Source organism: Anabrus simplex, chromosome 1 (genome assembly GCF_040414725.1).
Source record: "Anabrus simplex isolate iqAnaSimp1 chromosome 1, ASM4041472v1, whole genome shotgun sequence".
Lineage (NCBI taxonomy): Eukaryota > Metazoa > Arthropoda > Insecta > Orthoptera > Tettigoniidae > Anabrus > Anabrus simplex.
The window spans coordinates 1567314163-1567326255 of record NC_090265.1 but is presented as its reverse complement, the minus strand read 5'-3'; positions in this window follow the sequence as shown (position 1 = coordinate 1567326255).

Below are 12093 nucleotides of genomic sequence, written 5' to 3'. Positions count from 1 at the left end.
CACAGTTCCTTTTCAGTAGCTTCCACTGCTCTTTGGTATCTGAGCAAGCCTTATGAATATACTGATCGTAAGCCTCCTTGATCCTATTTGTAGTGTCTTTCCATGCGGATTTGTACTTTTCCCATGTTTGTTCCGCTTGACACTGTTTTCACTTTTTGTATAGATTGTTCCGTTTCCGTATTAACTTCAAAAGTTCTTTCGTAATCCACGGAGCTTTCTTCTCTCTTTTTAAAGTGCATTTGTATAGTTTGGTCAATGCACCAGAAAAATGTATTTTTCCAGGTGAGCCACAAAGAGTCTACGTCACAGGTTGATAAGGAGGTTGGAGTAGGTAGGTGATTCAGTAGTAAGGTGGAGAGGGATTTCCAGTCAGCTTTCCTGAAGTTATATTGTGGCCTGGATTTGTGTTTGACAGGTTTTCTGCAATCTAGGGTAGTTAGAGTCGCTTGAATGGCGTGGTGATCACTGAAGCCGGGTATGACTTCAGCTCGAGATACTGAGGAGGGATGATTGGTGAGAAATAGATCTAATATAGAACAGGATGTTTTGGTGATACGTGTTGCTTCTAAAACAAGCTGTTCTAGAAAGAGATCGTAGAACGCTGTTAGGAACGTGTCTGTTAATGGATTTCCAGGGATGGGAGCGGAATCACGGGTCCAAATTATATCCAGGTTAAAGTCGCCTGTGAGGTAGACGGCATTGTACTTGTGCTGAATGAGTTGCATTAGTCTTAGGGATTCCCATAATCCTTCATTTATACAGGGCTTGGATTTTGGAGCCCAATATTTGCTACCTATCAAGAATTTATTGCCCCTACCTGTCACCTCCACCCATAGAGCTTCACTGTCTGTCTCCAAGTATCCTAGTCGGATTGGCTGTAGTTCCAGTCGTATATATATATATTGCTAGTTGCTTTACGTCGCACTGACACAGATAGGTCTTATGGCGACGATGGGACAGGAAAGGCCTAGGAGTTGGAAGGAAGCGGCCGTAGCCTTAATTAAGGTACAGCCCCAGCATTTGCCTGGTGTGAAAATGGGAAACCACGGAAAACCATCTTCAGGGCTGCCGATCGTGGGGCTCGAACCCACGATCTCCCGGATGCAAGCTCACAGCCGCGCGCCTCTACGCGCACGGCCAACTCTCCCGGTTCCGGTCGTATAGCCAGGAGAACACTCCCTCCAGACGTCCAGGTTCTATCCTTCCTGAAGACCAATTATGGTTGCGGAAATACTTCTCCTTCAGTCTCATTTAAATCCCCAATCACCCTCCAGTCAGTATCTCTCCTGCACAGTATTCCACTGATAATCTCTGCTTGCTTAAACTTCACCCGTACTGCATATACCAGATCCCACACATTCCCAAATATATTGGTACTTACACCTGCTTGCCTTACATTGTTGGTACCAATGTGAAACACTACCATCTTCTCCTTCCCCTCCTCCTGCTCTTCTACTTTCCTAACATCTACCTCAACCTAATTCCTGGATAACACTTTAGCCTGGTTCCCTTTCCTCCACACACGTTCTCCACATGTCTAGCGATGGAATCCCCCATGACCAGAGCCTCAACCCTACCCACCTCATTTGATCCCCTCCCCTCCTGGTCAGCCCTATCTTTCCTGACAGTTGCAGAATCTATCTCTTCCTCCCTTTTCTCCCATGGCCCTGTTCCACCTGTCTTTTCCTATCCTCTCCTCTACATTTCTCTTTCTTACCTTTTCCCTTCCTCTAACTTCCACACTTTTCAGCAACAATTCCCTCCTTTCCTTTCCATCGCTCTTTTACACCTGCTGTATCCTGTACATTGTTTGAGGGAGGCCTACCTTCCTCCCTGTCTTCTGAGAGAATCCTAATTATCTCCCTCTAACTCTCCAACTCCTCCCTCATACTATGTAATGCTTGGCCACGCCCACAGTTCCTACGCTTGCACTCCTTAGCCTTTCTTTATGGAAAAATGAAAAGTAAAATAAAATAACTTGCTATGTGCAAGAAAGGAAAGGAATATTGTCTAGGAAAGTACACATATATCACACGACTATAAAGTAAGATACTATTACACTACAATACTACTTAGTCGTACTCTATTTTAACCTACAGCATCCTAACAGGATAAAAACTGCCATTAATTACTGAGTACCAAAAATAATACACAAGAATTACACAATTCTGAAGTGCAGTTAAGCTTATCCTAATTACAACAACAAAATTATATTAAGAGAGTTTCTACGGATACCTCTACCATACGACACAAATCTTTTACAATAATATAATAAGCATGCTAATTTCTGATAAGATATTACTTGTATACTACAGTACATTACAGTAATTTTAAACTACGTTCAGACATATCCTAATTACAATATGTTACTACTAAGCACAAACAGAAATGAAAATTGCAAGTTTGAAATATGCAAAAACTACTCAAAGGTTACCAACAAAGCTAAATGCGTGGACAGATTATTATTAGTACTATTTTATCTTACTATGTTCTAATAGATACACACGAATATATCAGGCAAGATATGGTACTATCTAGATATACCATATCTACACTACAATTCTCAACTAAAAAGTGGCTATATGATTTTTACAGCTTGTAGATTACTTTTTCCTATTACATGGGACGGAGAATGAACGTGTCCTTAAATGCTGAAAAATAAGAGATTGTCGACAGTAATTTCTGTCAAAACTATGCCGTGGGCTTGAACTGCCATATTATTGGGATATAGGAATTTGATTATTAACTTTTACTCGATGAATAAATGAAGGTGCAAAGTACAAAGTATGCTGGGAACGTAGACTACCATTTATCGGAATACAGTAATCAGCTGAATTTTATATTTAATTACACAACTACCATGTGTATGTACTCTTTAATCTCATCGGAATGCAGCAACATTCGTCAACAATCCAAAGACTGTTGAGTAATTATCCAGTGAAATAGCATGTATTCTCTTTAACCTCCTTTTAAATTGAAGTCTACAGGCATATCATGTTATTCAATTGAATAAATTATTACTTTCAAGATAGTTTGAACAGATATCTGTACAAAATACCGGAAAAGCTGCGGAGGTTACAACTCCTTATGATAATCTGCCTTTGTATCATACCAACAAACCTACAGGTATTTAAAAATAATTTTGAAAGTTAATATTATTACCTAAAGTATTTCCTAAACCTAAATTCGAAACAAGGTACACCTACTTAACCTAGAAAACGTAATCTACTGAACACCAACTGAACTGCTTGTTATAAAATTCAAATACATATCACTACTCCCAATCTCTACCAACAAGCACTATATACCAGTATATAAATAGCACTAAATGGAACACGCACACACAAAATTAAACAATTTCAGTAGGTTTTAACTACTTTATCACTATGATAATGCAAGAGTACTCGCAACAGCCGACCATTCACAAGCTCATCCAACAATGGAAGATCAAGAAGTAACAAATTAATAAAAGGAAAGACACCTTCAATACAACTTATCTTTATCTCTAGACATGAGACTACCTTCAAGGATCAAAATTGTGCTCCCAGGAGAGCGATAAACTCTTAGCACCTGAAATCCTGAAGTCTTCTAATGTGCCTATGAAAGGCCCCTAAAATCAAACAAAGATACAACTAACTAGTAACTATATACAACAACAACATGGATGGACAAAGATGACAAGGCTCAGTAACACGTCTACGGCATTTCGCTACTCAGCCTAAGAGACCCCAATATCTACCAGACTGAGCGATTAAGTTTTGAAGGCATGGAAATCCAGAAACTCATATAATTAGACATTTTTACAAAGACAACATCACCGTGAAATTACCACAGAAATTATAAGTACAAAATTTAATTAGAGTTTTGTTAATAAGTAAATAGGTGAGCATATACTGTAAGAAGAAAAATCAAAAAGGTTTGAAGGAAGTTTTCCTAGCACAATATAAAATCCATAGAGTGCCACACAAGTATCTTTGTCTACTGTTAAAATACACGAAGTCATGACACACAAAATTCTTAAATCTATATATATAAAATAACTTGTCCTGACTGACTGACTGACTGATTCATCATCGCCGAGCCAAAACTACTGGACATAAAGAAATGAAATTTTGGGGATATATTCATATTAAGATGTAGGTGCTCGCTAAGAGAGGATTTTTGGATATTCCTTCGCTAAGGGGGTGAAAAGGGAAGTGAAATTTTAAAATGAGTGTATCTATATCTCAAAACTTTAAACGTTTACAGATGTGAAAATTGGTATTTAGAATCTTATTTAAAAATAAGGAAACACGTATTTTTTTGTTTTCAGAAAATCCCAATAGGAGGGGTGAAAAAGGGTGAAAATGGGGAAAAATGGGTTGAATGCCTTTAATCAGGATACCGGTACGTATATCTCAGAAACTGAAGATATTACAGACCTGAAAATTGGTACTTTTGATCTCTTTTAAAAATAAAGAAACACGTATTTTTTGTTTTTGGAAAATCCAATTAATGGGAGGGTGAAAAGGGGGTGAATTTTTAAAATGAGTGAATCTATATCTCCAAACTTTTAAAGTTTTCAGATGTAAAATTTGGTATTTAGAATCTTTATTAAAAATAAAGAAACACTTATTTTTTTGTTTTCGGAAAATCCCAATAGGAAGGGTGTAAAAGGGTGAATAATGGGTTGAATGGCTTTAATGAGGCTACTTATATTTCAGAACCTGAAGATATTACAGACCTGAAAATTGGTATTTTGTATCTACTTTAAAAGTAAAGAAACACGTATTTTTTCGTTTTTGTAAAATCCAAATATTGGGGGGTGAAAAGGGGGGTGAATTTTTTAAAATGAGTGTGTCTACATCTTAAAACTTTAAAATTTACAGATGTAAAAATTGGTAGTTAGAATCTCCTCTAAAAATAAAGGAACACGTATTTTTTTGTTTCCTGTAAATCCTAATAGGGTGAAAAATGGGTTGAATGCCTTTAATGAGGATACTTATATTTCAGAACCTGAAGATATTACAGAACTGAAAATTTGTATATGGGACCTCCTTTAAAAATAAAGAAACACGTATTTTTTAGTTTTTGGAAAATCCAATTAATGGTCTGTTCAACAGGAGTGACAAATTGGGGTGAATTTTTTGAAAGACTATATCTACAGAATATCTTGGAAACGTAAAATGTTACAGACGTAAAAAGTGGGTGTTTGGAATCTCCTGTAAATGTAAGGAAACATAGGTGATTTGTTTTTGGAAACTACACTTAAGGGGAACTCAAAAGGGGTGAAATTTTAAAATGAGAATTTTTACAGTATATCTAAAAAAACTTAACATGTTACAGAAGTGAAAAATGGTATTTTTTATCTCTATTAAACATAACGAATCGTGTATTTTTAGTTTTCGGAAATACCACTTTGGTGGTGGGGGTGGGTAAAAGTGACTGAAAATGGTGTTGAATTCTTTTAATTAGGCTACTGATATCTCAAAAATGAAGATATTACAGACGTGAAATTTGATATTTGTAATCTGCTTTAAAAGTAAAGAAAGACGTATTCTCGGAAAATCCAATGAAAGGGGGGGGGTTAAAGAATTGAAGATTTAATTGACTTAATTGTATGAGAATGCATACATCTAATAAAAACTAAAGTTGTTACAGACGTGAAAATTGGTATTTGGTTCTCCTTTAAAACAAAGAAAAACCATCTTGGGGGGGGGGGGGAGTGAAAAGGAGTTGAATTCCTTTCATGAGGACACAGAAATCAAAAACTGAAGAAGTTAGAGTCGTGATAATTGGTATTTAGAAGATCTTTTACTATTAAAGAAACAAGTATTTTTTGCGGGAAAATTCACTTAGGGGGGGGGGGGGGAGTAGTGTGAAATGAAGTGAAAAAAGTAAATTATTTTTATGGGGATACTTATATCTCAAAACTGAAGGCAATAGACATGAACATTGGTGTTTGGAATCACCTTTAAACATAAAGAAACAAGCCTTCTTTTAATTTTTTTGTTTGGGGGGGAGGGGTGGCGGTAAATAAACTTAACGGCGGTGGGGTGTAGAAGGAGTTGAGACCTATTGATTTTACTGTTCTTAATGTACTTATAAGTATTCTCCGTTGCTCAGGCGGCAGCGCGCCGGCCTCTCACTGCTGGGTTCCGTGGTTCAAATCCCGGTCACTCCATGTGACATTCGTGCTGGAAAAAACGGAGGCGGGACAGGTTTTTCTCCGGATACTCCGGTTTTCCCTGTCATCAGCCATTCCAGCAACACATAATAATAATAATAATAATAATAATAATAATAATAATAATAATAATAATGTTCCGGACCGTCGTCAAATGTGCGGACCGCGCTGGAAACGGCTCCTGGACGGGTAATGACTAAGAATGCAGTCCGGCCGCGGGTTCAGTGCCGCCAAAGCACCCAATATGACACCACGCCTGATCTTCTGAAGGATTTTATACATATTAAAATGATTATAGGAAAAGATGGCAAAGATTTACGGACCCAACTGACCGGGAGGAATACCTGAGCCTAGCCGGGAAGTACGAAATTGATTCCTGGAAAGGAAGATTGAAAAATGGGAGGAAACGTGCCGTAATCTAATAGAAAACGAGTCAGATCGGGAATTTTGGTGGATTATCGTAGAAAACGAGTCAGATCGCGAATTTCGGCGGATTATATATCTAAAACAATAAGCATTCAATTGTAAATTTCAGTATAATACCGTAGCGAAGCACGGGTATCTTGCTAGTTAACCATATTTACTGTGGGAGTGTGCACAGACACTTGGGTTTGTGATCCTGCCCTGAGAATCCGAGTGATGTTCCATGAACCAAATAAACACCGTCAAGTTTAAAAGTGATATCAAAGGAATTTAACATTTTGAAAACAACGGGCAAACAGTAGCAAATTAGAAAACAAAAGTAAGCTAACGGACATCAATGGGATTTTAAGGACTGGACCATGTAATTAATGGTCTATTTCGGAATTGAAGATTCCCTTATTGCAGTGGGCTAGTTCCATTCTACTTGAGACAGGCAAACAACAAAAATTAAAGTAACACGAGTTATTTTAAAGTAATATGTGAGCCCCTGAAATAAAGCATGGTAGTGCTGAAAAGTGTTCTTTTATTTAAAAATAAAATTCATTCATTGGACATGCGAGACTGCCCCGCAAAGTTCTTGAGAGTAAAACAAGTTAATTTCAGACATAATAATGAAAATAAAATTTACCTTATCCCCATCAGGCCCGACTCCCCTTTGGGGCAAGAGCTTGAATGAATGATATCCACTCCAGCTGATTAATGACACTAGCGTTGCGTCTTAGAATATACCCCCCGCCCCCAGTTTGCATGCAACCTCTTCTAGAACAACAGAAGGCAGTGAACAATCATGCGCAGGATTTTACTGGAGCAGACTTTGCATATTTTTACCACAAGGGTGAAATGTTCTCACAACTTCTGACAATTGCCAGAACACCAAAAACAAGGCTTGTTTCTGGCACCAGGCATGAGAACTAAAGAGCCAGTCCTTCCATAGGGTGCTGTGCAGTACAAAGACACAGATTTTAAAAAAATAATAAATTCACGCAGTATATAACTGGTACATTTTCCAATGAGATCTTCAAGTAGGTCTTAGGAGCTACATCTTTTAGTGCTTCTATTTGTTTCACTGCTGATGGGAGTTTGTCTGCAAAGATCAATGCATCATCCGCAAAGGCCAAGCAATCAAATATATTAGTGTCTTTGCAGCTAATGCTTACTTTTCTTTGGATATAATAATTCTTTTGACAAAGACAGATGTATTTCAGAAAAGTACGTTTATACTCAAAAGTTCATAATCAAAGAAAGATCATTAACATAATGATAAATCTAGAATTCTTCATGTAAGAGGTTAGTGTCCAATTCTGTACAGGTCTGTTCAATCAATCAATCAATCAATCAATCAATCAATCAATCAATCAATCAATCAATCAATCAATCAATCAATCAATCAATCAATCATAAGTCATCTCTGCACAGGCCATGAAAGCCCTTGGAGGGGAGGAAGGTAAAGGCTTCCACCATTCGTAACCTCGGCACGTGATGGGGTAGAGTGGTTAGCTATACGCCCGACCGCCTTTGCTTCCCAGGAATTAACCTGGTACTCATTTTTGGTGTAGGCTGAGTGAACGTCAGGGCAATACGCAACTCCGGAAGTTGAAATCCTGTTTATTAAATTTTATGACTTCCTGACGGGGATTCGAACCCACGTCCTTCCGGGCTTACCGAGCTCGCCTTTACCGCCTCGGCCAGACAGCCCCTAATCAATTAGTCAATAAATCAATTAATCAACCAATCAATCATCTGCATTTACAATGTATAGAGTACAGCAGCTAGAGAAGAAAGCTATGTCTATACCACTTATGAAGGTCATTATGGTGCAATGGCAAATATATTTTATATTCTGATACAAAGGCACCCACTATAACACATATACATTATCATTATAGAACGTTATACCTTTCAGCGTTCAGTCTGCAAGCCTTTGATAAAATTATTACTGTTCCTTCTCCAAGAGAACAGTGCGATATATACTGTTTTCAAATTGGCAAAAGCAGAATGTGAAGATGACTATAATGAACACATGTTTATGAAACTGGTTAAAAACATTGTCCTGTTAGATTCAAGACTAGTGATCACCAGGGATTTGCAGAATAGATTGATCTGCCCAAAGTTTTGAATTGAATGTGCATAGTAAATCACGCTTTAACTCTATAATTGTACTGATTTGAACCTAGTAATAATGCTGTAACTCTTTGTTTGGCAGGAGAGAAATGATCATTCAGCTACTTGTTTACATCCTGCAGTTTTCATTATACCACGGTGGACTGGTTCTGATTTTTGTAGCTGTTAGAATAGGACCATATTACTTAGCACTGTGTCCGCCTCTGTAACATAACGGTTGGCACTATTAGCTGTCATCCTCGGGGGCCCAGGTTCGATTCCCGGTACTGCCAGAAATTTAAGATTGGCAGGAGTCAGGTACATGTTTAAAATGATACATGAAGCTCACCTCCATCAGGGGCGTGCCTAAAAAAAGAGGACACGATGAGGACACGAGTTTACTTTACTTAGTACTGTAACGAGTTGGCGGGGTAGTAGGATCAATTAACACTAGACTGGTAGCTTCAATACTAAGATTTATTAGCTACGCACTAAACTACACAGGACTACACACAACTTTTGCTCATAACACACACACACAGTTCGCACTCTCTCTCTTAGTTTCTCACTTGTTCTCACACTACACAGTTTTACACTCACACACAAGGTCCCGTGTCGCACGGCTACACGTTCTCTCCTTCGCTGACAGTCCGCACTGTAGAATACTAGCCCGATAATCACGGCAGTTCACACACTTCACTACACTGGCAGTCGCCCACGACTGAACCACACCAACTTCTAACTCAGTCTAACTCTCACTAACTCCAGGCAGGTCGTTCCTCTCTTATATACCCGTGCTGGCCCTTGTAGAATAGTCCGGATGCTCGATGGATCCAGGAACCTCGCGAGATGGAACACTCCAGATTAATTGTGGAGTCATTTCCAGACTGCTCTGTTCTGGTACCGCAGGCGGAAGCGAGTGGGGCTGGCCTAGCACTTAAGTGCTGCTGGTAATTGGCGCAATTGAAGCGTAAGTGTTGGGCCTATACGGTGCCGGGCCGGGCCCACTGCCAGTTGGCATGATGGACGCTATAACCATTATACTGCCCCCTTCTCAAGGCTGCTCGTCCCGAGCTGCTCCACGATACGGTGCCAAGCGATCGAGGTAAACAACCTTCATCTTCCCTCGGGGAGGCCGCCGGATCCGGTAGACGACGTCGTTGATCCTGGTGATGATTGTATATGGGCCTTCCCATTGTGGCTGCAGTTTCGGTGACTTCCCTTTCATCCACACCGGACGGTACAGCCACACTCTGTCACCTTCCTGGAAACCCGTAGAGTTCGCGAGCATGTCGTAGTGGGCTTTCATCCAGTCTCTGATGTCGGGCATAATCGTCGATGTCGTTGAGCCGATCCACCAACTCCCATGCATAGTCTGTCGCTGGTTGCTGCTGGTCTGGTGCAGACCCGAAGATTAGATCGCATGGAAGGCGGAGCTCCCTTCCGAAGACCATATTGGCAGGTGTCATGCCTGTCGTCTCATGGGTGGACGCTCGATAGGCCATCAAGAAGAAGGCCCTCTCTTCCCAGTCCTTCTGGTATACCGAAATCACCTTCCTGAGGTCCTCCTCGACGGTTATCACAAAACGCTCCACCATACCATCTGACTGAAGGTGGAGAGGTATCGTACGTGTCTTCCACACTCCTAAGCATTGCAGAACCTCTTGCATCAACCTAGACTCAAAGTTTCTGCCTTGGTCGCTATGACGTTCCCTCGGGATACCGAATCGACAGAAAAAATTCTTGACCAAGACGTCGGCTACTGTCGATGCCTCTTGGTTCAGGATGGCGTAGGCCTCCGGCCTTTGTGAAGTAGTCCATAGCCAGGAGTATGTAACGGTTCCCGGCGTCAGATTCAGGGAATGGTCCAGTGACATCAATGGCGATCCTCTCGAATGGTGCTCCAACGTTGTACTGCATCATTTGGGCCCTACTCCTGGTACGTGGGCTCCGGCTTGCCGTGCCGGTGTCACACAGCTGACACATCCTCTCAACATCGTTCCTCAAGTGCACTCAGTAGTAACGCTGTCGGGCACGAACTAGTGTCTTATTCACTCCCAAGTGGCTGGCAGTAGCGCCTGCATGCAACTCAGTCAGCACCTCTTTTCTCATGCTCCTGGGGATTATCAGCTGTGCAATGTGCTTCTTTCCGTCGAGTGATTCCCACGTGCGGGTAAGTACCCCGTCACTAACCATGAGAGACGATCACTGGGCCCAGTACGCCTTATAGGTTGGACTGCATTCGGGGATGTCTTTCCATTCCGGCCTCTGCCCCAACTCTACTTCTCGTAAGATCAGTCCGATGCCGTCGTCCTTCAGCTGCTCCCTCCTGAGAGCGTCTCGATCCCATCCTTCAGCGGCGGTGGCCCTCACGGCCCGGACGTCCACGATGCCTGCCTGTCTCTCCACTTTCTGGCAGTGTGTACAGTTCGCAGGGCGCGGTCTTCTCGAGAGAGCGTCGGCGTTGCAGTGCTTCTTTCCTCCTCGGTACTCGGTGGTGAAGTCGTACTCCTGAAGGCGTTGTACCCAGCGAGCTATCTGTCCTTCCAGATTTCTGAAGCTTAGAAGCCAGGTCAATGCGGAGTGGTCGGTGCGCAGGCGGAGGAAGTGCCCCAAGTTCTTCACGATGGCCAGCAATTTCCGATGCGTCACGCACTAACTTCTCTCAGCTTTTGACAACATCTTGCTGAAATAGGCGATCACCTTCTCCTGGCCATCTTGCGCTCGTGACAGTACCCCACCAATTTCCACGTCGCTGGCGTCGGTATCGACGATGAACTTCTCCCCAGGCTTGGGGTATCCGAGGATGGGTGCAGTACACAGCGAGTCCTTCAGCTTCCAGAAGGCAGCCTCCGTCTCGCTTGACCATTGGAACGACCTCCTCTCCTCGGTGGCCATGTAAGAGGCTTTGCGATGTCTGCATAGCCAGCTATAAATCTGCGGTAATACGTGCAAAGGCCGAGAAAACTCCTTAGTTCTCGCTTGTCCTTCGGCACCGGCCAGTCCCTGACAGCTTCTAACTTCTCCGGATTCGTGGCTACTTCCTCCGATGACACAGTGTAGCCCAAATAGCGGACCTCCTTCTGGAACAGCTGGCATTTTCTGGAATTTAACTTTAGGTGAGCCCCACGTAGCCTCTTGAACACTTTCCGCAGGTCCTCCATGTGCTCTTTGAATGTGCGTCCCACAATAATTATGTCATCCAGGTACACGAGGCAAGCGTCGTGAGTTAGCCCTCTCAGCACGGCCTCCATCAGTCACTCGAAAGTCACCGGCGCGTTGGAGAGGCCGAAGAGCATCACGGTGAACTGGTAGAGCCCTTGGCCGGTTAAGAACGCTATCTTCTCCTTTTCTTCCCGATGGAGCGCTGCTTGCCAGTATCCAGACTTCAGGTCCAAAGTCAA